The 27,841-nt window shown below is 43.2% G+C and overlaps 1 protein-coding gene and 1 long non-coding RNA gene across 3 annotated transcripts in view; one reads left to right on the top strand and one right to left on the bottom strand.

Moving 5' to 3' along the window:
* The window catches only part of SACS (sacsin molecular chaperone), a 49,902-nt gene extending 40,116 nt beyond the window's left edge, over window positions 1–9,786 (bottom strand). The window contains exon 1 of the mRNA XM_077341695.1: window positions 9,543–9,786. The gene's annotated coding sequence lies outside the window, so the exon portion shown is untranslated. The remainder of the gene's footprint in view (window positions 1–9,542) is intronic.
* Window positions 1–25,214, top strand: part of LOC143839547 (uncharacterized) — a 36,518-nt gene extending 11,304 nt beyond the window's left edge. For both annotated transcript variants that reach the window (XR_013231757.1, XR_013231756.1), the window contains exons 2-3: window positions 17,825–17,925; window positions 23,218–25,214. This is a non-coding gene — a long non-coding RNA (uncharacterized LOC143839547). The remainder of the gene's footprint in view (window positions 1–17,824; window positions 17,926–23,217) is intronic.
* The last annotated feature ends 2,627 nt before the right edge of the window (window positions 25,215–27,841 follow it).

The following is a 27,841-nucleotide window of genomic DNA, read 5'->3' on the forward strand; positions in this document are numbered from 1 at the left end:
GCACATGATGATGGCTCAGAATAGATTTCAAACTCAACATCAGTCAAAACATCCTGATGAAATACACCTCCTCTGAGCCAGCTCTGAAATGTGGAGAGCAACAGAGCATGACAGTCCATAGGCCCTTTTCCCACACAAACTACTTTCTAGTGAATTTTAATTGAAAGGGTTCATTGTTGCACTATACTGACAATGCAGTAGTCTACATTTGAGCATGGTCTTCCCCTGCTTTGGAGTACCAAAGCGATTAGACCACTTTAAGTGGCTTGTTGTCTGGAGACAGTCTGGCCCAAGGGCATTGTGTGACTTCACACTGCTGTCCAAAATTCTTGAAAAGACTCTACCAGATTGGCATGAAGAAAGAAAGGATTCTGTATGTTTGATATTTCCAAGTTTCTTTACTGTTTAAAGATAATTGTCTTGATCATTATTATTCCATGACTTTGTTCAGTTTCTGAGAGTCTGGATGAAGCCATGTTACTCATTAAGACATGTGCCAGAAACCCTGGGTCAGACCAAAGAAAAATCAGACACACAAGAGTTTCCAACAGTAATGAGTATACCATTCCTTTGTGGGTTAGCGAATCACCTCTCGCTGTCTGTCTCTCATAATGATCTGGCCACCTGCCAAACGGCCTGCAGCAAATCTGAGTCCCAGTGAAACCCTATTCCCTATGACTGCATCAAAGACAGCTGACCCAATAATGAGAAGACAAAATGGGGATTTAAAAAAATAAAATAAAAAATAAAGGACAGGGAGCTCATCCATCTTCCATAATTTCTCTCTGAAGAAATCAATCTAAATTGTAAAAATAACCAAAAAGGCCCATGCTGCAAAGAAGAGAAAGAAATGAGGCTGGCGGACCTTTGTATAGTAATTTGTATTCCCATCTACAGCAGGCAGGAGTATAGCATCTGTTTCACGTGCCTTCAGACAGTACAAATGTGTCATAAATTGGATGATTTTCAGTGATTGACTCTCAATGAAGATTTCATCATCTGATAATCTGACATTTGCAAAATCTACCACCAACCCAGAAAGTAGCATCTATTGCACAATAGTAATTAATGTTGAGGTGTAAGCAGTTACATAATTTGCATTTATATTCCCCCATAATTTTGCTTGTACAAGTCAAGAAGCAGGAACCCTGGGATAAAGTTGGAAAATTCTGGTAGTTTAATTTTTTGTGTTTGCTAATTTTGCTTGCTAATTAATTTTTGTAATTTGAGTAGGTAGTTCACTGCTGCAGTATCACAAATTCACTTATTAAAATGTAATCTTTAACAGGAGGAACAGAACAATGTGTTAGAATAAGTATGCAAAAATGCATTCATTCTCCAGGAGGCACTGCATTTTGACTGAAACTTGGGAAGTGGAAAAAGTAACACAGGTAAAATGGATAACATGTCATAGAATATAGTGAACAAATTTCTCTTGCCATTTTCTGGATCAGATCACATGTACAACTGCCTGTTGATCAATTTATTCAGAATACTATAAAGAAACTGAATCAATAAGCTAGTTAGATACCAACGATTCATGAGAGCTAACCAGTATTCTATTGGAATCATCCCAATCTCCAGTATCCAATGTGAAATGGCTTAAACGTTATTTATAAATTCTCAGATACCTTCCGTCCCATAGGCCCCAGAAAATTCCCAGCTGTATGACATTTGCTGACCTAAGAGGTATGGCATGCAAGAAATGTGTGACCACAGACTACTTATTTAACCAGAAAATTTAGCTGAGTGTCTTTCCCCTTTTGATCTAAGAATTCCATTTGCCCTTGGAAAGTTACCCCAAACCAATATTTAGCTCTGGAAACACACACAAAACCTAGAAAAGAAGATTAAGAATGCTCCTTCGCTATATGCGTGAAAAGTATTTTAAAGAAAACCCTCATCAGAGATGAAAATGTGTCATGCATCCTCCACTTGTGTCATTAAGCATGATACTAGAATTGACAAGCTGCACCCGTAACATAATTAATGACACCAACTGAATCTGTGTAGTGTCTGTGGAAGAGAAATGTTATAAAAATCCAATTATTAATAACAAAGACAACAAAGGAACTTGAGCTTCTTCTTTTTTAAAACCCCTTTGAGTTCTGTATAACTATTATACCCCCCCCCCAGCACCATATCATGAGAATCATATGCGTGCTCAAAAGTTACTTGGCTCACTGGTTATTACCTAGGTGAGAAGAAAATGAGTTTGAGGGTAGAGTTTAGGGAGAATCAGAATCTGCCCTCCCAAAGCTGCTATTTTTTCCAGGGGAACTGTTCTCTGTTGTCTGGAAATCAGCTGTCATTCCAGGAGAGCTCCAGGCCCCACCTCAAGACTGACAATCCTAGCCTCTTGAATGTGGGATTATTGCCACGAGCAAATGATATCTCAAAGGTGAATTAATGGTGGAAAGAACTACCAGTATTGCCAGTATTCAAATACTTTGGCCACCTCATGAGAAGGCAGGACTCCCTGGAGAAGAGCCTAATGCTGGGAGCGATTGAGGGCAAAAGAAGAAGGGGATGACAGAGAATGAGGTGGCTGGATGGAGTCACTGAAGCAGTCGCTGTGAGCTTAAATGGACTCCGGGACAGGAAGGCCTGGAGGATCATTGTCCATGGGGTCGCGATGGTTCGGACACGACTTTTCACTTTGCCAAATTCTTTGCCAAACATTGCCAAATTCTGTCTAGAACTATATGCAGGTAATTGTATGTGTATAGCTCTCTCTCACCTTAATGGGAATGCTTTGTTTTTGTTTTTTTGTTTTTTGGAGGGGGGGGGAGATTCTAATTGTGCAGAGAGAGCTCTATTCACACAGAGCTCTAAATACAAGCTCCATGTAGACATTCAGCTCAATGCACGTAGATCAGGGTAGAATCTACTGCCTTAAATGTGCCTACTCCTACTCTTCCCATACTATTCAGTCTTTCACATGTAGAGCTATTTGTACAATTATTTAGAACCTGTCCAGCATATTCAGTTCTTTGTTACGTTCTGCATTCTTATCAAAGGATATGATTTCTTCATATTGCCCTCAGATATGAACTCAATCTGTATCATTGTTTTATATCTCCAGTGGAATTTGTGCAAGTTTTTAATAGAAATTTTAAAAACAGGGCCAAGGCTGACAGTGAAGAATCAGGTAAAATATATATTTTAGTACTCAGATAAATTTCCAAAAAATTCCCTACACATTTCACCAATAGGCTTCATCAGGGGAATCTGCAATATGCACTAATAAGATGGAGCTTACATAAGACATTGTATTAAAAGTTAAAATGCAGGTCCTAAAACATCAGTCACATACAATTTCCAGGTCAGAATAAACTCTAGTAGTTTTTGTATGTGACATTTTAACAGAGCTTCAGCCTGAAATGTTGAAGCGTTATTATTAGAATTATGCATAACCTCACTCTGATATTTGGTTCGCTTAACCTCCTGCAATAGCCATTTTATGGTTGGACCCCCTGTATGGATCCCTGCCCTAAATAAATAATTTCTGTAATTGCATTAAAGCTACGGTGAAATAGCCCTAGATGTGGTTAGATAAATCCACAGATTAGGACATGTACAGAGGAGAGATTTCTTTTTTAACACTTTTCTTTTAAATCAACACGTTAAAAAAAAATCTGAAATTCTAAAACAATAAAGGAAGAAACCTTTAAAAGTTTAAAAAGTCAAAATCTCAATGATTACCCCATGCAATATTGGAAGCCATTTGGGATTGCCTAGACAACTCTGCCCTGACCAGCATAGTCCAGACTAACTCCATCTCATCAGGTCTTGGATGCTAAGAAAGGTTAGCCCTGGGTAATACTTGGATAGGCTTCCACCAAGGAAGTCTAGGGTTGCTAAGCTGAGGCAGGCAATGGCAAACCACCCCTGAAAATCCTTGAAAATCCGATAGGGTAATTATAAATTAGCTGTGCTTTGACAGCAAAACACACACATACACACACAACTCTGGTAAGCCAAAATGGTCATTGCAGCATCACTTCAGCATTAGAGGTGAATATAGGGATGAAAGAGCCTCTTGTGGCACAGAGTGGAAAGGCAGCTGTCTGAAAGCTTTGCCCATGAGGCTGGGAGTTCAATCCCAGCAGCCGGCTCAAGGTTGACTCAGCCTTCCATCCTTCCGAGGTCGGTAAAATGAGTACCCAGCTTGCTGGGGGGTAAACGGTAATGTCTGGGGAAGGCACTGGCAAACCACCCCGTATTGAGTCTGCCATGAAAACGCTAGAGGGCGTCACCCCAAGGGTCAGACATGACTCGGTGCTTGCACAGGGGATACCTTTACCTTTACCTTTACCTATAGGGATGAAAGAATGGGCCAGCAGACAAGAATGAAGACGGAAGGAGGGATAATTGAGAACTGATGGGGGTTAAGAAAGCAGGAAATACAGAAAAGTGGAAGGAAGAAAGGGAGGGAAGTGGCAGGTAGGATAAGACAAGAAGGTAGGAAGGAAGAAGAGAACTAGGAAAAGGAGTGAAGCTGTGGGAGCCATGATGGAAAGGGAAGGAGGGAACATGTAGATAGGATGGGGAGGAGGAGGTCCCCCATAGTTTTAACTAACTGTGGTTTCCAAACACTTTAAAAAAGGTAGCCCCAACAGATGTCCACCAGTCTGGTATTTCCACATTTCCTGCTAAGAATCTGGAAGTAATGAGCTCATGTTCCCACTTATACCGAAGGTCATTTAGCAGCCTAGATAAAATCCGATCCTTGCTTGCTGTCTGAGTTCGGTTCCAGATCACCGAATTTTCCAACAAGGACACTAATTGAGACCTGTTGCATCTTGTCTCCCAGTGGGGCCTCTCCATCATCTTTCTCACAGATGCACTAGGCAGCTGCCAGCTGCTCTCTCTCCTAGGGTTACTGTTCATGGCTTGCTTCCTCACCTCTCCATGAACTCTGCACCATCAGGCCCAGTGAGCTGCTGCTCTTGATCTATGCAACATGCTCAAGTTTTACTGAACTGGGAGAGATAGAAATGATGCAATAAGTTATGCCTTTTAATGGAACAAGCTGGGATGCTGCAAGCTTTTTTCATGCAAAATAAGGTGAAGGACAGTAATTTGGGAGTAGTTAGACTACTAGAAATTGGAGTTCATCAAGCTGTTTGCCTTGACTTATTTAACCTGGATATATGAACTTAAACATATTTTAAAATATACAGTTTAGACCGAGAAAGACTTTTATTATTAAGTCGTCTGTAGCTGGTCTTATGGACAGCAATAGTGAATGCCACTAGGAATCAAGACAAACTTCAATATTATACTCACAGAAGTGAATGAATTTGCTATCTCAAGCAACAGGAGAATGTGGCAGGTAGCTAGCTGAAGAGAGGGATGCATCCACCTGCCTTCAGGTTATGAGAACCACAGGAACTTAATTGGCACATAGGGGGTAACCAACCCATCCTTGCTCCCATTTTGCCACTACCCATGAACAGGAATTAAAGACAGAATACTTTTATTCTATTACATGGGATGCTGGACTAGACAAACCATTGGTCTGATCCAGCGGGACACTTTTTATGTTCTTATGATAACCAGGGAGAAGTGACTATACCCAATGTTCAAGTTCACAGGGCATCCTGAACTTCTGAGGTTGGTAGCGGAACCCTCCTTTCTTTGTTACTGACACTCCCACTACCAGGGATTCCAGTAGTATAAGTAGGTTGCCAGCTTCTACACTGGATCCTATGGCTGCCCTCTAAAAGAAGCTTGATTTACCATAATTAGCCAATGACAGTCGGAAGTGATAATGCTTAGTCCAGTGCCCTTAAAAGCTTCAAGTGCTGATTTGTGCGTATCAGATTTCTGCTGAAGGCACAGAGTATGCCAGGCCATGATTTTCTTTTTCTGGGCAGTAACCCCCAGTTCAACCAGCCAAGCATAACCACTACAGCTTTCCTCTCAGGATGCAACAGGTCATCAGCACACTGCCAGGTGTGTAACACTCCTTTTAATCCATGTGCTCCAACAAAAGGGTTTCTATGGCAGGCTAATATTTTGAAAGTCACCGTTGCATTTGTTACACAGTGGCATACAGAAGTCCTCAAGGACCATAATAGGACAAATGTCCCCACAAATGAGAAATAAAATTATGAAACAATGGTAAAGGTGCAGTACTCTCAAGGATCCTTTACCTAAATAAGATATTCTTGTTGTAACAGTAAGGATGGTCCCAGATGACTACTTTCTCAAGCAATCATGCTGTGATTACTTCCAGGTTTTTCTGACATTGAATCAGAATGTTCAGTATTCATAAGCATTTACACACTAGCGCACACGCATGTGCACATGCAACCTCTTGCAAACTACTATTCTATCAAGCCCGGGCAGTTTCCCCTTTTGGAATTGCTTCTTCTTCCTCTCCCTGCTGCTCTTGTCGCTGAAGGAGCTGCCATATTTCCACCCCCCATATGCCACTATGCATATTGGCTCTGACAACAGAGACTGAATGGAGAATGGCTAAAACCACGGAGGCCCACCAATTTATGCACTGCTGGGAAAAGGCACCAGAGAGTGCATTGCCAAAGGGGTCGATGTAGTTTGGAAGAGCACTCATTCTGCAATGGTGAACTGGGAAATGATATTTCACATCCCCCTCAACAGCTCTGAAGATGTAGTAAGAAAAGCCCTCTTTAGAGTTCCACTAACCATGTGACTCTCTGACTGCTTCCTAGATCTTTCCAAGGCTCATAAAGGATGCCGAATGAACAGCTGGCAGTAACATGACCTGCCTTCTCCAAGAACTTGGTGACTGTAACGTGGAGACATTTTTGGGATCTGATCAAACTCTCTCTGCTGGCGCCAGGGAACGCATGCAAACCCTGACTGTTCTGGCAGTCATGGAGTAGATGGGAGAGAGAGGGAGAGAGAGAGAGAGAACACTATCCTTGCCCTGCCAAGCTTTCCCCCCCAAGCACCACTGGTGACCTTGCCTAAAAAAAGAAAAGGACATGCAGCTTTCACTGCGAAAGCCTAAACATATTCCTTACTTTCACTATATACTGTTGTGGTGACCTATGTCTTCCTCGTGCTATGAAGCTACTGACACCTCAACCCTGAGAGGTAAATAGCTAGAGCAGGGTTGCAGTTGGGGCATCAGGGCCCGTGGGAGAGAGGCCCAGGGGACAGGAAGGAGAAGGGGGCAACATGAGCAACAATGGGAACAACTGCATGTGTTGTTAAAAGTAGCCCTGAAAATCTTTAAAGGCATTTGAAAATTGAGGTAATGTAATGGGAGTTGTTAGCCATTTAAAAAGGGGGGGAGTGGGGGGACCACAGCCGGACCAGAACAGACTTCTGCAGACAAGACAATGCAGGGTCAGAGCTTCTCTATATCATCCTCTAAATATAACCCTGTCAATGTAGGTGCAGATTTCAATGTAGGCTGTACAGAGGAGCTGCCTTGTTATATCTTTTGCCATTATATGCCTATCAAAAGCTTTTAGCAGAAGGTGCCAGCTGGGACTCATGAATCATGAAAGTAAAAGCTTCGGATGCAGATGTTGTTTGTTTGTTTATAATCCCCCCCCTTTCTACCCAATGAAGATTCTGAGGCTTAAAATGGCTTTCTACCCTCCTCACAATAACTATCCTGGGTTTAGGGTTGGCAGTTCTGGGTTAGGAAATACCTGGAGACTTTGGGGGTGGAGCCAGGATGGGCGGGATTTGGGGCAAGGAGGGACCTCAGTAGAGTATAATGCTAGGAGTCCACCCTCCAAAGCAGCCAGTTTCTCCAGAGGAGCAAATCTCTGTTGCCTGGAGATGAGCTGTAATTCCAGGGGATCCCCAGGTCCAACCTGGGGACTGGCATCCCTACCTGGGTTGGATCCAATCAATTTTCCCCAAAATTATCTTTCTTACTATAGCTCCCATCTCACATATCTTTTTTTCCCCTCTCTTTTTCACATTTGAGTTCCATGAGCCTCATGAGCTGAGGGAATATGACTAGCCCAAGGTCACCCAGTGAGCTTTCATGGAAGAGCAAGGATTCAAATCTGGGACTTGAATTCAACTACTGCAATATAGGGATTCTCCAGCTGGAGGCGCTACTTTTCTCTCAACACTTCCTGTGACATAGCTCAAATTAGGCAGTAGCTGGGATCAGAGGTCTCACACAGAGAACAAGAAAAGTATTGTATATATACTCAAAGATCCTGGGATCCAGTTTCTGTGGTGGGCGGCAAATAGTAAAAGGTATCAAAGCGAAACACACACATTACGCACCCAAGTTCTGCTTTTATTTGTGGAACTATCTGGGACGCAGAGTTGTTCCAGAAAAGAGGGGGCTGAACTGGAACAGGGTCACCTCCCAGCATTTAGCTGGGCCCCTAAAAGTCTGCCTGAAAACCTACTATGACTATTCAGACCACTATTCAGCACAAGACCACTCTAGTCCAAACTCTTCTTCATTTATTTTGAATTAGTGGTCATTCTCAATCATTCTAGACCCAGGTAGGGCTTCTGAAACTTAATTTTGATCTCCCCTCCCCCCAAAAGAAGGAAAGATGCTTCTGTTTTGAGTGTATCCCAAGTGCCTTTGTTATATGATACCAGGAGGCCAGCAACAATTGATTTGTTATGGCATAAGCTGATTGGTCAGCGGCCATTAAGAGGAGCCATCTCTTCCGTAGGCATTGGGAAGGTGACCCCTTTTAACCTGGTTACTATGAAGACACAATTTCATGCAGCCATATAGACAGAGGGATCGCATTCGCTGAGAAGCAGCTTTCAAAGTCTGAGGTTCCTAGTTTAGAAAAGAGGCAACTGCCCCAAATGCAACTGCTGACTTTTAATAAGCAAAAGCGCTTAAAACTCTGGACCAATCCCACTTGACGTCTGTTTTGTTAACCATCTGCCAAAGTGAAAAAAAAAGGTTTGTGATATCTCCTGAGCTGGCCTTAGGAGTGGCAGGAAATAATAATAATAATAATAATAATAATAATAATAATAATAATAATAATAATAATAATAATAATAATAATAATAATAATACAACTATATACATAAATGGGAGGGATGCAATGGTTAAATGACAAAAAGACATCCATTATTCTGTCCAGTAGAATACAAAGTATTTTTAGGCTTTGATGATGTCAGCCTTTGTCATTTGAAACAAAGGACCGTATCATGAGCCCTCAGCCTTAAAGGGCTGCTTCCCCAAAGCACAGCCCCCTCCCCCCATGATCCTGCTGCGTTCCCAAGGCAGCTTGACAAAAACAGGGGAAAAAGGGTGTTGCAGCTGTAGTTTTTCATGGGTTGCACTGCGCATTCAAGCAAAAGCTTGTTCATGAGTTTCTCTGATTCAAAAGCAAGGAACCAAATCTCAGCATCTTCCAAGTCACATTTTGTTTTTTGTTTTTTAAAGCTCCAAGCCTTATAGACAAAACAGTGCCTGAACTAATAAGCACTGCCATTGAGTTAAGGACAATGAAAGCTAACAGCATGGTGCACCCTGTAAAAATATCACCCAAGCAACTGCAGTGACTGAGCGTTTTCCTTCCAAGACCATTACTTACATCGGAAGAAGAACAGGCAATGCCAGGACTGATCTGCCGCTGTCCTTCCCTGTTTCTCAGTCCGCAGCATCCACACACAGCATCCAGGCCAGACGGCTATGCCATTTCTTCCATTGGCGGCTTGTATTTGACTGCCTCTGCAACCTGAGAGGAGAGCATGCCTTTTGTGAAATCAGCTGTTTTCACAGAGACACGCATGATCACTGCTGCAGCCTCATCCAAGCTAGCTCAATGCAGCAAAGACTCTAGCTCCCCCTTCCTCCCGCTCACTTCCTTTCCCCTTGGTTTTTAAAGGGATATGGTCTCAAGGAGAGCAGTACGAAACACCACCATTACTTTAATGGTGCAAAGACAGGACAGGACACTTAGAAAATGACAGCAATAACCATTTAAAGCTATTTCTTCCATTGGTATTGACATGTCCAATGATTGCAACTTTAAAAGCGACAAGGGGGGAATGGTTTTGTCCTAATGATGATGGGGGAGGACAGGTTTTTTCAGAGTCATCTTTTTCTGCACAAAGGACAAGGCATGACAAATCAGTTTAAGTGTCATAACCATTTTGAGATTCACGTGTTCTAGAAGGTGTCACCCAATAAAAGGGTTTGTGAAGGACATATGCAAGGAAGAGCACACTGTTAAAATTCAATGTCTCATACACCAGTGGTATATGAAATATGGAAGCGTCTGAATTTCTCAGTTATAAGAGTTCCTGGCAAGTGCAATTTTTTGCTGGTGCCTCCTTTCATCTCCCTCCAAATACCACTTTTCCAATGCAATGGGGTCACTGCTATAGAGGAATTTCACATAGTGATGTTAATATTAGTAGACCTCTACAAATTTGGAGATTATGTGACCAGTTTGGGATTGAACTATATACCCAAGACATTATAAGAGACTAAGTTATTTCCTACAATTATAAAAACATTATTAGAGAAGACTGAATTATTACAATATTGAGAATTCACTGATGAAGGTATCGAAAATGGACTATGCCTGGGAATCCATTTTGAAACTGAATTTTTTTTGAACATTGTGATATTGTTTTTGAACATTAAATCACTTCTCCATCATCAGCTTGAGACTTTTTTCTTCTACTTGAAAACTGGGATGTGGCATAAGCATGTCAGGTGATGTTTTGGCTGTCCCCTGAGATAAACACCATGATAAGTCCTTTGAGGTTTTCAGGGATGGACAGAGTATCATCTGATGTGCATACATTGCATCCAATTTTGGGGGCAAATTTGAAAACATGTATCACACAATGTCTTTTTTGCCCCAAGTTGTGCCCCAGTTCTGCCCCAGCAGTGGCCCGGTGGGCTGCAGCATTTGATGGGCAACTTATTCATCATTTTGGAATCAATAAGAATGTTGGGGCCTGTTACAGGGCAGATGGGGTCCATCTGTCAGATTGGGGTCTAGAAGTTTGGCTCCATGATGTATGGGCCGCTTTGACTGAATTGGTGGTAGTTGGGAGAAGTGTTGGTGGGAATGAGGCTGGAGGGTCCTGTTCTGGTGGTAGATTGGGGCAAGGAGAGGAGCCTGCTTTGGTCAGGGGCACCTGACTCCACTTTATAGGGGCCTCCATTAAGGTAGTGAACTGTGAATTGGGCCGACCCCAATTAGGGAAGGCAAAGTGGTTTGCAGGGCAGGATAGGCACTTCCCAATGAATGATATAGAAGCAATCTCAGTTGGATTATCAATTTGGCTTTCTCCCCCTTACTCCTTATCTAATAGGAAACTTAATGCATGACTTGTCAGTCACACTAACCATCAATGAATCTATTTTTGCAAGCAGTCTTCATGACATGCAGACATAATTTAAGCAGTCAGATAAGCATCTGTTCCATTTAATATTTCTGGTAAGGCCTTGGAAGAGAAGCATGTCTCATGGCTTAAGTGCCACTCAGCGCTTAACACCCACTCAGGATGGCTGTCCTGCCCCTGAGTGCCTCCTCCTCCAATCGGCTAGCCTGTCTGTCCAGTGGCCAGTCAATCACCTTACATCCCCCACTCCTGACCACCCCTTCCTACTTCCACTTCCCTCCGAGGCTCAGAGGCTGCAGATCCCTGCTGCATGAGAGCTGCCCCTGCTGGTGAGTTCCCTGCCCAGGGGCCTCCAGCCTCCAGCCTTTCCTGGTCCTGGGGGGAGGGAGAGGCCATCTGCAGAGGTCTCCCCCCCCCCCGCTTCAGTCTAGCACCCATTGTATTCCTGAATGCAACGAGCTTTGTCCCTAGTATGTAATAATTGCATTCCATAGTTAAACAGGCCACAAACCAATTTTAGACCTCCATCTAGAGCAGAGTGATTTGTAGTTCCAAAGTCTGAGAAAACACATAACCATATTTCTCAAGCCCTGTAGCACATCTTCTACTTCCCCAGCTGTTGCATCTGTTGTTAGCTGCCCTGTTGCTAGAGAGGGATGGTCTAGAAATAAAATCATCTTCATCTTTCACAGCACCCCTCTTGTTCTTCATCTGGCCCTTTTAAGAACTCCCCCCAGTTCCCCCCTACATTTCTCCTTTCCATCTGCTCTCTTGAGGTTTTCTCTCTGAAGCCCTCCAATATGTATCTGTGTTCACTGCCTATGGACTGTTTCCTACAAGACATTTGGTCCATGGTCTCAGATCCAAGAATATGCATTAAGAATGCATATCTCGTCTCATCAAATATAAATGGCACACAGATATATATAAATCACAAATATTCACAAACCAAAATTTAATCTTGTGCTGGACAAGCTTTGCAAAAGCATTGAAAGGGAGAAGGTGGACTATATATCAACGTATGCCTGCATGCTTCTAGGCTGCATCCTCTCTCCATATGTCCCAAGGCAGCTTACAAGAATCCTTAAAAACTGTATCAAACAGTATCAAAACAACCACCATAAATAGAGAAATGATTAAACTGACATCAGCAATAAGAACATCTTGAGAGCAGTAGCACCACATTAAAAGATCAAGATATTAAAATAGACAACAGCCAGTGATTGTAAAGGATAATAAACTCAACAACACTAAATTAACTAAGTTGCAACTAGAGTTACCAGCAGCAGCAATTTGTAAAGTTTTTAAAAGTTACAGCAAAATAACGCTTGAAGACAAAGAGCCAACCCCCCACTCCACATATTCAACAAAAAGGCTGCATGAAGTAATGATGTTCAAATGATTCGTATAAACCAGCCTTTCTCAACCTTTTTATCATTGGGAAGCCCCTGAAACGTTCTTCAGGCTGATGTGATAGTGGAAAATATGTTTGGGAAACATAGCTGCATGCACACCAACCCAGGGCCCCTCTCCTTCCCATCCCCTCCAGGCCCATCAGCCATTTTGAGAAGAGGGCAAGTTGACATGACCATATGTCGTATCACTCAATCAATGTTTAACAAATTTTAAAAATATATTTTAATTAATTGACTTTGGGTTTCCCATTGGGAAACCCTTCAAGGGCCGTCAGGAACCCCCAGAAATACTGACTGAGAAAGCCTGATATAAACTGATAATTACCCAAGATAGGATAGAGGGATCAGACCTCAGAAGGTAAATCCCATTTTATTCAAGGGATATTACTCTAGGAAAGTATCTTTAGAGTTCCATCTACAGCCTATAGCCCATCTGGTAATCTTACGTTGTTCTCTATACCTTTTCCATGGTCCATTGCCATTAAAATCAAACCAATAACATCCAGAAGTATACAACCTTATAAAGTTATTATTAAGTCCTACACTTCTGAATAATGAGTATTGAACACAACAGCAAAGGGTGGTTCTACATATGCTTTCTGTGAGCTTGTTGGAGACATTTGGCTTACCAAGCATGGCCATACAGTACTGGTTAAATAGTTCCAGCCAGCCAGCTGTTACATATCCAATGTCTTCCATTAGGCCCCCATGAAACTCCATGCATGAACTGATCAACTATTTGTTCCATTGTTATTACTGTTATTATTAGTACTTATGGCTTCCAATTCTCTGTATTGTTCTGATCTACTATGTTTCATGTAAACCACCCTGAGCCTCAGGGGATGGTGGTATATAAATGTAATAAACAAACAAATAAATGATTTGAAGGGGATTTTCCCCATGAAAGGCAAAAAAAAAAAGATATACCATATATATCTATATATTCAGCAGTGGATTAGGCTGCCTATGGAGGTGGTGAGCTCCCCTTCACTGGTGGTCTTCAAGCAACAGCTGGACTGATCCTTCTCCTGGAAGCTTGAGGCTGATCCTGTATTGAGCAAAGGGTGGGACTAAATGGCCTGCATGGCCCCTTCAAACTCTATGATTCTATGATTATTTGTAATGCACTGGAACAACAAACAGCCATATCTTAGTCAGGCTCATGTTATTTTTCCAATGCTGTCCATTTTTATTAAAAGTAAAATGTTATGTATTTATACAAACACTCACACAAACACAAACACACAAGCTTCTTGCAACTATTCTGGGCTATGTATTTTTAGACATCATCTATAAATGATTAACAAGAATAATAGTAATTTGGATACCTGAAGCCACACAGTCAAAATCAAAAACAATGCAAATATAGAGTTTGGAACAAGTTCTGTTTGGGCCCAAGTGAAGTCTACTTTTGTATGATTCTGGCCCAATAAGTTATAATATCAGGAAATATTTTAGGTATTCTTTAGAGATTAACATCACTACTTCTATTGCATTGCACAGAAAAATAACATTTTTGCTGGGTATTTTGTGGGAGGGGAGATGAACCTTAAAAAAGAGTGTGCTTGACCTTGGTGCCCTTTCCAGGATCTGCATTTCCCCTCCTCTTTTGCGCATTCCATTTGGTTAATATCTTCACAATCTTAACTTTGCATAGCAGACGTCCTCAGCAGCTCTGAATGTTGCTGTCTCAATTTTGTCCACAAGAGGCCAATGCAGTGTCGTGAAAAAATTAACCAGCTTTTCAACTAAGTCCCAACAAATATTATAATATAATCAACGTTTGATTTTGGTCAACAGATATTCTGCTATGTTCAACTTGATCTTTACACCTTACTATCAATCTGTTTTTTTAGTTTCTACATCAAAAAAGAGGCTGATTTCCTTTGAAGAACCATTGAAGCTACCAGAGACACTACACAAGCATGGATATGATGTGCAACAATGCTACTGTTTAAAAATCTATAGTGCCATCTTAAGCAGATAACCTTTGTAAGCCCATGGAGTTAGTATATTCGTCTTTGCTTGGGATGGCACTGTTGGCCATGTATTTGGTGGTGTTCTGGTTTGTGCCCAAATACCTTTGGACCAGAAGCAGATGCCCAATTGTGATGGGTTTTACCTGTTTGCATTACTAGTAAGGTAAAGGTATCCCCTGTGCAAGCACCAGGTCATGTCTGACCCTCTAGCGTTTTCATGGCAGACTCAATACGAGGTGGTTTGCCAGTGCCTTCCCCAGTCATTACTGTTTACCCCCCAGCAAGCTGGGTGCTCATTTTACCAACCTCGGAAGAATGGAAGGCTGAGTCAACCTTGAGCCAGCTGCTGGGATTGAATTCCCAGCCTCATGGGCAGAGCTTTCAGACTGCATGACTGCTGCCTTACCACTCTGCGCCACAAGAGGCTCTTACACTACTGGTATCAAAGCCCATTTTAAAAATGGGCTTTGAAAGGGGCAGCAGGCAGGAGGGCATGAAAGGGTGGCCACAGCTCCCTTTGGCCTGCAAAGCGGGCTAAAGGGAAAGCCCCCTCCCTCCCGCCAGTGGCAACAGGGCTTTGCGGCCCGCAGAGAGAATGCAAACTCCCCCCCCCCGGCTCCCTCCCAGCAGGAACGTACCTGCAGGCCACAAAGCCCTGTCACTGCCTCTCTTCTCGTGGGCAACAATGGAGGCTGCAGCCACAAGGTTTCTAGCAGGCAAGGAGGGATGGTATGAGGTAGCTGGAGGGGGAGGGCCAATCAAGGTGGACCTGGACGGACAGGGCCCTGGACAGTCTCCTCCCAGGAGGCTGTTTCCCAAATATATAAGGGAGAGAAATAGTGTTAAGGATTTATGGTTCCCCTTTCTCACTGGATCTCAAGGCTGATTGCACAGAATCTAATATATATCTTTAACCACTCCTGCAGAGCGGATTAAATAAAAGGCTAAGGGGAGGAGTTAGGGCAGGCTCCTGATTCGCCCCTCCGAGTGGAACTCGGGCCAAGTGGCCAATTGGGAGCCGCGCAAAGCGGTGAGTCCTCCGAGGCAGTGAGTCCTCCCGGCGACCTCTCCTCCCCGCTGGGATGTCACCCATCCAGCCCCCTGCCCAACAACGCACGTCTTCTCCCGGCCCTGGGTCGCTGCTGGGGGGGTGGGGGGGCAGCTGCCTTTTCCCAGCCCCGGGAGCAGCCTCACCGCTTCGCAGACACGGCAAGGCTGTTCCCAGGGCAGGGAGAACACCCCAGGTCACAGGCTGGTGGCAGGGGCTCATGGCAGGGGCTGACAGGGGCTCATGGGAATTGTAGTACATGGACATCTGGAGGACTGCAGTTTGACTACCCCTGGTCTTGAGCCTCAGAATGTGGAGATTCCCCTCATTGACCATGGCTAGTAGTTACTGCTGTGTTGGCAGAGTAATTAAACAGTGCACAACCAGATAAAAAAATTAGATAAAGTTTTATTTAGGAAGTCCCCTTCTCAAGGTCTAATGCACAAAGACCACAAGATTCATCTTCTTATACAGACTTTCAAACTTTTCTTGAGAAAGTGGCTTGGTGAGTGTATCTGTAATCATTTCATCTGTAGGAGTGTTCCAACTGAACAAGCCTTTCTTCTGGCTTGTTTCTTACTAGATGATGCTTCACATCCATGTGGTTGATTCTTGGTTGATCTTCTCCATCTATGCAAGTTTTAGGCACCCTTGATTGCCTTCAAAGAGTTCTACTGGTTTTGGGTTCCTATATCCCAAATTCTTGCACTAGTTGCAGTATCCATTTTAGTTGTCTACACGCTTCTGCTGAATACACACATTCATTCAGCTTCAATTAAGGACACAGCTACTGCTTCTTGCTGCCCAAAACATCAGTCTGCTCAGAACACCAGCTGAACCTCAGCCTTAGGATGATTCATTTTAACTTAATTGTAAATTGCTGACAATTGTAATGTTTATGTTGTAGTGTTTATACTGAATTATTATTGTTTATTATATATATTGTTACCTGCCCTGAGCCTTTGCCATAAAACAATAAGTGTCCACTGGTTCACTTTCTGTCTGTAGTACCTCCTGCCCAGGCTGCATCAGCTAAATAAGCATTTCTGAGGGTAGAGCTGGCTCCTTCAGGGCAGATTTTCTATGCAATATTTCCAGATCAGCCCAAACAGCTTTAGCGGTTGGCATTTTAATGACTCTTAATACCTGTCTGTCAGTTAAACCAGTGATAATAGCACTTCTTGCCTGGGCATTCTTGGCATTCTGTGCAGTCTGTTGCTCTGCATCATTAGCTGGACATTCAGTCTCAGTAACAGTCCATAGACCCTTTCCAATTAGAAGGGTCTTCATTGGTTCTCTCCAAATTAGATAGCCCAGAGGCTATCTTTCCCAAGACAATGCTATACATCACAGGAGGTTGCTGTCTTTGTTAATTTGTTCTTACCTGCTTGTACCAAGAGCCTCTGGTGGTCTGTCTACCTTTAATCAGAGATGTGTTTAATCAGGGCCATCATTACCCCTGTTGGCAGAATAATTAAAAAAAGCAACAGTGCACATCCTAATTAAAGAGTTAATAAAGGTTTATTTAGGAACTAATATACTTGATAGGAGAGCCTCTTGTGGCGCAGGGTGGTAAGTCAGCAGACATGCAGTCTGAAAGCTCTGCCCATGAGGCTGGGAGTTCGATCCCAGTAGCCGGCTCAAGGTTGACTCAGCCTTCCATCCTTCCGAGGTCGGTAAAATGAGTACCCAGCTTGCTGGGGGGTAAACGGTAATGACTGGGGAAGGCACTGGCAAACCACCCCATATTGAGTCTGCCATGAAACGCTAGAGGGTGTCACCCCAAGGGTCAGACATGACCCGGTGCTTGCACAGGGGATACCTTTACCTTTACCTTATACTTGATAGGAAAGAGGAGAGAGTTAGGTTCCTGACTACATCTCTAGCTCTGTGTGTGTGTGTGCGAGAGAGAGAGAGAGAGAGAGAGAGACTGAATGTGGCACTTAGGAGAAGAAAAATGAAATTGCCCAAAGAGTAGCAATCTGGAGACAGACAAGGAATGAAATTACAAGGAGACAGAAAGTGCTGTCCTCAGTATCCTATCTAATTGTCTTCTTGCTCTCCCCTTCAAGGTCTTCTTCTTGGTACACCAGACATTGCCTTTTCAACATGACTTATCCTTCATGAATCTACCTAATTCCCATTCTTCCTGTGACCATCACTACATCCTCTGGTAGGGAATTCCACATTTTATTTACTCTCTGTGTAAAGAAGTATTCCCTTTTGTCTGTCCAGAATCCACTGCCCATCAGCTTAATTTGATACCCTCAAGTTCTAGCATTTTGGGAAAGGAAATTTTTCTCTCTCTGTCAATTCTCTCCACACCATGCATAATTTTATAAACTTCTGCCATGCCCCCTCTCAGTCATGTTAGTTCCCTATTTATTCAATTTGTAAATATAATGAAAAATTGCTTCCTTTAAGAATGTCTGATGATCATGGACAGGGAAGTTGTCTATAATGAGTATGCTTCACAAAAAAATTCCAGTAAGGAATTGGCCTTTCGGGGGGAACATATAGTTTTTTTTTTTTTTTTTACCTTTTCTGCCACCATGCCGGATGTTGAACAAAATGAGAGTTAAGATATATCTAATCTGTTATGAGGAAGCATTCGATGCCATGTATTCTGCATAGGAGATGTCAAATTCATCATGGCGGTCAAAGGATAAATTAACTCAGTGGTTCTCAACTTAGGGGTCGAGGCCCCTTTGGGGGTCAAACTACCCTTTCAAAGGGGTCGTGACAGGTCGAGCAGCTTGGCTGGGGGGCCAACTATTGCTACTATTCCTGAAGGCGCCCGCCAATTTATATATAATTTATAACCAATTTATGAAGAAGAAGAGGAGTTGTTTTTTATATGCTACTTTTCTCTACCCAAAGGAGGCTCAAAGTGGCTTAGAATTGCCTTCCCTTTCCTCTCCCCACAACAGACACCCTGTAAGTGAGTCTGAGAGAGCCCTGATATCACTGCTCCGTCAGAACAGCTTTATCAGTGCCATGGCAAGCCCAAGGTCACCCAGCTGGCTGCATGTGGGGGAGTGCAGAATTGAACCTGGCATGCCAGATTAGAAGTCCGCACTCCTAACCACTACACCAAACTGGCTTATCATGAATAATGGATCTTCACACCATTGGTCACTTTCGGTTTAATTTCTGTGAAAGTACACTTGCATAATTTAATGGTTGGGGGTCCCCACAACATGAAGAATTGTATTAAAGGGTCACGCCCTTAGGAAGGTTGAGAACCACTGAGCAAATACTGTAGTGAAAGAAAAGTTCTAACTCAAAAGTGTGCATATCGCATTATCAAGACTGAATGCATTACACCCCAGATCTCCACCCATAAATTCTGCATCTGGCACTATGAAATTTAAAGGGAGCTACTCACATTTCTCTTGGCTTTGTGAATTTGAGTCAGCCCAGATCTGACAGAAATCCTGAGCTCCGCTGAAAGATCTTTGGAATCTTTAGGCCGAAGGTCTGTCAACAAGCAACTGCTGTACTCAAAGCAATATACTAAGACCTGCAAGACACAAAGCACATTGTTGGGTTTTTTTCACATAACTAGTTATACAAGCAAACATGAGACCACTGCAGAACTTTGGGGAGAATGAGAAATAGTTTTTGGCTACTGATTAGAAGAAAGGGGGGGGGGTGTCACCTATCATTGTAAAGTTACTGCATGCATGTATAATTACAGACCAAAGATCAAAATTGAAAACAAATAATCTAATTAACAGAGGCAACTTCTGACTTCAGCTGAAGAATCTTTGAATCCCTCGCTCCCTGCTTTTTTCAAATGCCTGACCACTCCTTGCGACTGTAAAACAATATTTTGGCTAACACTGAGTGACCTTTATGAAACTCTTTATCACACACCAACCATCTGATGTTTATAAAAGCACAGTGCTAAGAAACAAAAGGCAGAGAGGAATAAAAACCAATTATTCTAAAAACTGGGAATAAAAATAGCTTCACTGCCAAGCACAACAGGCTTGGATGGGGAGAGGAAACGGACAATACCTTTTTTTTCAAAAGAGTACACAAAGATTGGAAATCAATCTGGCTACCGAGTGTAGAAATTATAGTAAATTTAAACTGCAGAAATAAATACCTAGCTTGTATTTATAAACGTGTTCTGATCATAAGGGGTAATAGATGCTCCAAACTTGCAGGTGTGATTACCACTGAACACATGTTTTACTTCTGTTTATTCTTATTTATTTAGTCATGTTATATATAGTCTCTCTTTCTCACTGGAGTTCAAGGTGGACTACACAGGGTGAGTCAATACAATCAACAGGAGGGAACAATCAGTGAACAATGAGATAGGAACTAGGTTGCAGTTCCTAAAAACAGAAGCCTAAAAACAGAACAAAAGTATTAGCACAACACGTTAAATGGTACAAAAATCACACAGTAGGATTCTAGTTTCAGTAAGGTATTCATAGTAGCATAGACCCCAATCCTTAATAATTTACCCAAGTAACTTTGTGAAATGCTTTATGCAGTGCAAGTCTATGGGCTATGTAGAAGAGCCATCTTGAATCTTTCAGTTTTGCATAATTTGTGGGAAGTCTGGACAGTGGGAGGGTTCTTTACCTCCTCAGACAGGCTGTTTCACAAGGTGGGAGCCACTGTGGAGAAGAAATGTTTACATAGGGTTGCCAGCTCTAGGTTGGGAAAGACCTGGAGTCTTTGGAAGTAGAGCCAGGAGTGGGTGGGCTTTGGGGCAGGGATGGACCCCAGTGGAGTATAATGCTGTGGATTCCACCCTCCAAAGCAGGCATTTTCTCCAGGGAAACTGATCACTTTAGTCTAGAGATGAGCTATAATTCCAGGGGATCTCGAATCCCACCTGGGTACTGGCACCCCTAAGTGTACAGGCAGTTGTTGATTTTGCCCATTTGCAGGTTGGCACCTATAGACGACCCTGCTCTAATGAGTGGCATTGTCTTCTTTTTTTAACATTTTATTATGCTTACTAGCTTCAATGCCCATTCCCTTGTCCCCGGCCAGGCAGCTTAAGGTGACTTTGGGCTGCCAGGTCAGGTGGGGCGGGCGGGGGCTGGCCCAGGACAGAGCTCCTTAGCAGGCAGGTAGCAGGCCAGGAGGCCTGTGTTAGCAGTTGCTGCTTAGCAGGCCAAGAGGCCCTCGTTAGCAGGTCCTCCACCAGGACCCTGTGCCCAAGGCCCTATCCCCTTACCTGCTGCTGGCTTCAGGAACTGAGGTGCGTCTGAGAGCAAAGAGTCCAGGGACAGAGGGCGGGAGCTGCAGGGGCAGGGCCTATTTCAACTTGGACAGCTGGATATGTTCCACCCCCCAGGCTGTTTCACAAATATATAGAGGAACCATAGATGGATGAACATCTACAAGTAACAACATAACCACTGAACAAAAAAACCCCCAACATACATACAAGAATAACACAAACATCACAATCACAACTTCAAATTTGACTTCCCACTAAGCTCACCTTCCTGGACAAATATACCCTCCTCCTGTGCTAAGAAAAATTAAATTGTAAAATTTTGCAGAGTCTGGAGAGATTTTCTTCATGTAGTTCCAGAAAGGTGTCCACTGTTCATAATATTTATCCAGTTTATTGTCCTTTAGCAGTGCATGAGTGGCATTGTCATGGTGGAGCATAGCGGGAGAACAGCCTTGTGATGCAACCCCAGCAGTGATCTAAACCAGCCTTTTTCAACTTCTTTTACTGTTGAGAAATCCCTGAAACATTCTCCAGGCTTAAAGAAACCCCAGAAGTGGCACGATCATGCAGAATATAGTTAGGAAGCATAGCTATGTACATGCCCACCCAAGGCCCCTTCTCTTCCCACCCCTCCCAGCCTGTCATGGTCACTCGGGGGGGGGGGGAGTTCAACATTACCATGTATGGTCACATTACCATGTATGGTCATATAATCCCAATAAACATTTAACAAATTAAATGTTATTATGAAATGTTATTATGAAAAATAATTAACTCCTACCCAATTACCAATTTAAACTTCAAGTACAACGATATAGGCTAGATATCAGGAAAATGTTTTTCACAGTCAGAGTAGTTCAGCAGTGGAATAGGCTGCCTAAGGAGGTGGTGAGCTCCCCCTCACTGGCAGTCTTCAAGCAAAGGTTGGATACACACTTTTCTTGGATGCTTTAGGATGCTTAGGGCTGATCCTGCGTTGAGCAGGGGGTTGGACTAGATGGCCTGTATGGCCCTTTCCAACTCTATGATTCTATGATTCTATGATTCTATGATTCAGAAAACCCTTCTATGACCATCAAGAAATCCCAGGGTTTCATGAGGCACTAATTGAGAAGGAACTAGACATTGAATGGCTTAGGAAGATGATGAGCACCACTTTGCTTTCCTGCCTTGCCACACAATTTATATCCCCACCCATCTCATAGCCATATCATTCCTTTTGGCTTCACCTCATGAAGCATAGACATCATGTGATGGTTTCCCCACCCCCACTAGTGAACACCATTGACCTGAATCACAGGCAGGGAAAGGCACCACGTAAAAGGCCCAGTCCCCATTGTGAGCTACCTTGCTCAATATATGTAAGAGGGGAGGAATGTGTTTCAATGCACGTGGCAAGTTGTATTGTAGATGACCCTGCTTAGCTTCTGAGAGCTGACAAGACCAGGCTAACCTGGTCTATCCAAGTCAGCCCCCCACACCATTCCTAGAGCGAGTGAAATGGAAAATGGCCTAGATTTAAACTACTAATGAGTTTAAACTACAGTAGAACAGTATTGATTAGAGATCAAGAATAGTTCAGCACTGGAATTGGCTGATTAAGGAGGTGGTGAGTTTCCCTCACTATTGGTCTTCAATCAGTGGCTGGACAGATACTGATCATGGATGCTTTAGACCAGGGGTAGTCAAACTGCGGCCCTCCAGATGTCCATGAACTACAATTCGCTGGCAGGGGGCTCCTGGGAATTGTAGTCCATGGACATCTGGAGGGCTGCAGTTTGACTGCCCCTGCTTTAGACTGATCCTGCATTGAGTAGGGCATAGGACTAGATGGCCTGTATGGCCCCTTCCAACTCGATGATTCTATCCTATTCTGTTCTATTTTTAAGTTTCATTTTGTCTGTGAAAGCAGTGAGTGTGGACAGTCTGGGCCAGAGGAAGTCCTTCCCACAGCTAAAAATATGTAGTTCTGGCTCCAAGAAGCAGGATACATGCAAGGAAAGACAAAGGATGGCATCTGGGAAGTCTGTTGCTAAGATAAATGCACAACTGTTGTAGTTTCCAGCACTCTAAAGCACACTGCATCACATGTCTTCTTAGGTATACCCCCCCTCCCATTACACTTCTGGTAATATCAGATCACAGCCGTTTGATACCAGTTGTTTATAATAAAAACAGCAAGGGGGGGTTATTGAATTAAAACAATCTGTTTATTTTGTATGGAAAGCAATAACAGCCAATTGTTTGTTACAGCTGAGCTACAGAAAACAGATGCAGACAACAAAGTCAGGCTCCACAACTCCTCTTAAGACGCATTCCTAGGTTTCAAATATTTTGAAAATCTACCATTCCCCACCAAACAATCCCAAGCATAGACTTGCAGCAAATGGGAGGCAAATGTGACAAATATCTGAACTGGCAAGATGGATAAGTTTGAGAGAAGAGGAGGTAAAATGGAACCAGAAAATCAAGGATTGTGAGACATAAGTGGTATATGTATGTAAGTATAATCCATTTGCAACTGACTTGTGGCAACCCCAACAAGGGGCTTTGAAGGTAGGGGTGGTCTGTCATTGCCTTCCTCTGCAGCATCTTCCTTGGTGATCTCCCAACCAAGTCAATGGTGTTTCATCAGACTGGAGGGAGGTGAGTAGCGGGGTACCTCAGGGCTCGGTGCTCGGCCCGGTACTTTTTAACATATTTATTAATGATCTAGATGAGGGGGTGGAGGGACTACTCATCAAGTTTGCAGATGACACCAAATTGGGAGGACTGGCAAATACTCCGGAAGATAGAGACAGAGTTCAACGAGATCTGAACACAATGGGAAAATGGGCAAATGAGAACAAGATGCAATTTAATAAAGATAAGTGTAAAGTTCTGCATCTGGGTCAGAAAAATGAAAAGCATGCCTACTGGATGGGGGATACGCTTCTAGGTAACACTGTGTGTGAACGAGACCTTGGGGTACTTGTGGATTGTAAACTAAACATGAGCAGGCAGTGTGATGCAGCGGTAAAAAAAGGCAAATGCCATTTTGGGCTGTATCAACAGGGGCAACACATCAAAATCACAAGATGTCATAGTCCCATTGTATACGGCACTGGTCAGACCACACCTGGAGTACTGTGTACAGTTCTGGAGGCCTCACTTCAAGAAGGACGTAGATAAAATTGAAAGGGTACAGAGGAGAGCGACAAAGATGATTTGGGGCCAAGGGACCAAGCCCTATGAAGATAGGTTGAGGGGCTTGGGAATGTTCAGCCTGGAGAAAAGGAGGTTGAGAGGGGACATGATAGCCCTCTAAGTATTTGAAAGGTTGTCATTTGGAGGAGGGCAGGATGCTGTTCCCATTGGATGCAAAGGAAAGGATACGCAGTAATGGGTTTAAACTTCAAGTACAACGATACAGGCTAGATATCAGGAAAAAAGTCGCACCACAAGGGAGCCCCCGGCCTCGAGGAACACAACACTGCGCAATAAGATGGCCGCTGCCCAGAAGATGCCGTGAAGGAGCCGCCTGCCGCTCAAGGGAGCCCCCGATAGTTGCGCGGAGCGCAATCCAGTGATGAACAAAAGGGGCTTCTTGGATTTGGTTTCTGAGACGGCAGCTATGCTCCATAATCCGAGTTCTCAAAAGTCTCGTGGACATACCGATATATCCCAGTTCACATTTACAATTAATCATATATATGACGTTTTTATATCACAGGTTATAAAATCTTTAATGTAAACCCCAAAACCATTTGTATGAGTATACTGATCCACCTCCCACATATATTTACAAACACTGCATTTTCCACATCTTTAATTTCCTGCTAGTAAAGTACTACTTGATGGTTTTCTAGGTTTCATTAATTCCCCAATGTTCCTGCCTCTTCTCCAGTAACGGTTTTTCTTTACATCCTGGAATATCATTTAATAATGCCAATGTTTCCATATGATGTTTCTAATTCCATGTGAAAGTTCGGAAAAATCAAAAGTACATGCTAATCTATTAGGCGTACTACGGTCCCCGGATGGAAGTAAGGACTGTCTCTCTGCTTTATCAGCTTGTGCCTTCGCTGCATTACTGAATCTCATTGGGTGTAGGTCCTCTCTTAATAGCTTGGGGCAATGTTATTAGTAGAAAATCTTTTGTTGGCGGTCATAAAGGGGATCACATAGGGTTGTTTCAGTGTGATTCTGCCCGTGGCCAGTAGACCAGGGGTAGTCAACCTGTGGTCCTCCAGATGTCCTTGGACTACAATTCCCATGAGCCTCTGCCAGTGTTTGCTGACAGGGGTTCATGGGAATTGTAGTCCATAAACATCTGGAGGACCACAGGCTGACTACCCCTGCAGTAGACCATTAAGCAATATCCTTTAAGTAAGGATTCAGTAGCTCTTTCAGAAAGTGCTTTCATAGGAAGACACACTCTACTCCAATTGTCTTCACAATCCTTAATTCCTGAACCCCCATCTGCAAAGTGTGTGTGTGTGGGGGGGGGAGGTAGTGACCAGAGTTTTTTCAGTGGTAACACGACCCATATGGAAGGTTCATTTCTTTGAAACTCACCTAGCGCCTAAAGCTGCCCTCTTTCAGGTGCCAGGCTAAAATATTGCTTCTTCCCTAGTGTTTTAATTAAGGGGTTGGTTTTTTAACCCCACTTGTACAGTCTGCTTTTAGCCTGAAATCTTATTTTAAGCTCTGCATTTGATAAGTTCAGGTTCTGGCTGGGTTTTTAATGTTGGGTTTTAAATTAATAAATGCTAATAAAAGCTTTCCCCCTACTATGTTGTATTTTTAAGCTGTCTCAGGCAGCTGTCTCCAGCTGTGTGGACATTTTTGGAATAAATAAATATCAACATTCTGAATAAATAAATATTGGATATTCGCGGGCCAGTTTTGACACTTCTTGCCCACTCTACAGAGAGCTCAGGATGCAGGATTATCAACAGCTGCCCGGCCATTGTTTGCTATAGAGAGCCATTTTGCAAGGATTTGACATCTGTGTTTAGGCAGAGGAAAGAACACAACTGGGATTTATGTGACATGGTGTCTCTTATTTTTATTCTTTAACAATAGTCCCATATGGAATAGTCTTTCCCCCCCACAGCAACACATTCCTGTATCCTTTTCCTCCAGCATTCATCACACGGTTGTTCACTGCATTAACAATGTAGTGAATCAAATGAAGACACCACACTGTTGTGATCCCCTTTATCCCTATTACAAAAGAGTTCATTAATATCGGCTTGCTGACTTACCCATTTCTTCACCTTGGTTTCTTCACAGCCAAGGGCAAGGCATCAATGCAACCTGTGTGGAGCCAGCAAGCCAGGTGCATTTTTCTAAGGTGTCTTTTAGCTGCAGTCACTTTATTGTATCTTATAGCAGACTAGTAGTAAAGCCCGTTGTGCACTATGCAATGGGTGCTAGCTTATAGTTTGGTGTGGGTTTAGTTCCTCACTTGGAAGCTGGCAACCCTAAGAGGAGGTCTCTCTGTGCACAGCAGTCCTTATCCAACTCAGGTTTATGCACACCTAGGAAATGTGGAATTCCAGAACATTCACCTATCTGGCAACCTTACCTCCTTTCTGCAATATTTTCTTCACCTGACTAGGCCAGAGGGGGCTATGTGGCTTGTTGGGTGGCTGTGGAGACATTATAATCTTTTGAAGTCCCACTTCCAAACCTCAAGGAATATTTCCATACCAGGGGTAGCTAACCCCCAGGTGGGGCCTGGAGATCTCTGGAATTACTACTCACCTCTAGACTATAAAGATCAGCTCCCCAGGCAAAAACGGAAGCTTTTGAGGAGGGACTCTGTAGTATTGTACCCCATTGAGGTTTAGGGATGCCAGCCTCCAGGTGAGATCTGAGGAAGCCCTGAAAGTACATCTTATCTCCAGCTCTCCCCACCCCCTATGCTTGCACCTTCACAAGGAATGTACATGGCCACAGACAACCCTCGGCTGTTGTCGTCTGCTATTGTGAAGCCTGAGGCCTACTGCTGGCAACTGCAGTTTCTGTTGTTGTCTGCAAGGCCAAGATGTTGCCTATTAAAAGTGTTGACTGTTATATGTTAGGTCTTTCCATGTATCCCCCCGCGATGTTATATGTAAACCACCCTGAGCCGTAGGAAAGGATGGTATAAAAATCAAATAAATAAATTAAATGTTTTTCATTTGCAATTTTTGTCCACATTTTTTTCAACCGCAGCCACTTTTGAAATTGTGAGGACACATCAGTAACCATTAACCATCATCGACAAAGGCCCATCCCCTTATCGTGACTGCTAAATTTACTTTGGAATCTCTGGTGAGGAGTTTTATCAGAATTTTTTTGAGAGGCCTGAGTGTATAATGTGTCTCTGATCACCCTCACTTGCATGCTTCTGCCAAATACCACCATATCCGAGGTGGCCTTTCTCTAATTATTAAATGCCAGGGACAACTGAGGGTGGTTATTTTAATCCAACTGGGCTTATAATTAGAGCCTGCTTTGGCAGATGCATGACATGTTTCAGAGACAGTGCTCCATAGATGGATTAAGACTTGACGAGTCTGATCCAACAAGGCAATTCGTATAGAGCCAAATAAGGAGCTTTATACAATGCAGCTAGGCCACATCTGGCAATGCAGACTGTTGTAGACTGCAGGGCCAGGATAATGACCCAGGCTGCTGATACGATGCCAAGGATTCAATCACTAGCATTAAAAGGGAAATGCATGAGGCTTCCAACCTAAATATCACCCTTCCTCTTTTTCCTGTTGAGAATGTGCCTCTGGTCATGCCGCATGATAAAAGTCTATATCGAAAAGATTAGTGAACAGGCTACAACATATGCTCCGCGGTGGGCTCTCTGGACTTTACTGTGTTGGCAGAAATCCAA

Source organism: Paroedura picta, chromosome 6, assembly GCF_049243985.1.
Source record: "Paroedura picta isolate Pp20150507F chromosome 6, Ppicta_v3.0, whole genome shotgun sequence".
In the NCBI taxonomy this organism is placed as follows: domain Eukaryota; kingdom Metazoa; phylum Chordata; class Lepidosauria; order Squamata; family Gekkonidae; genus Paroedura; species Paroedura picta.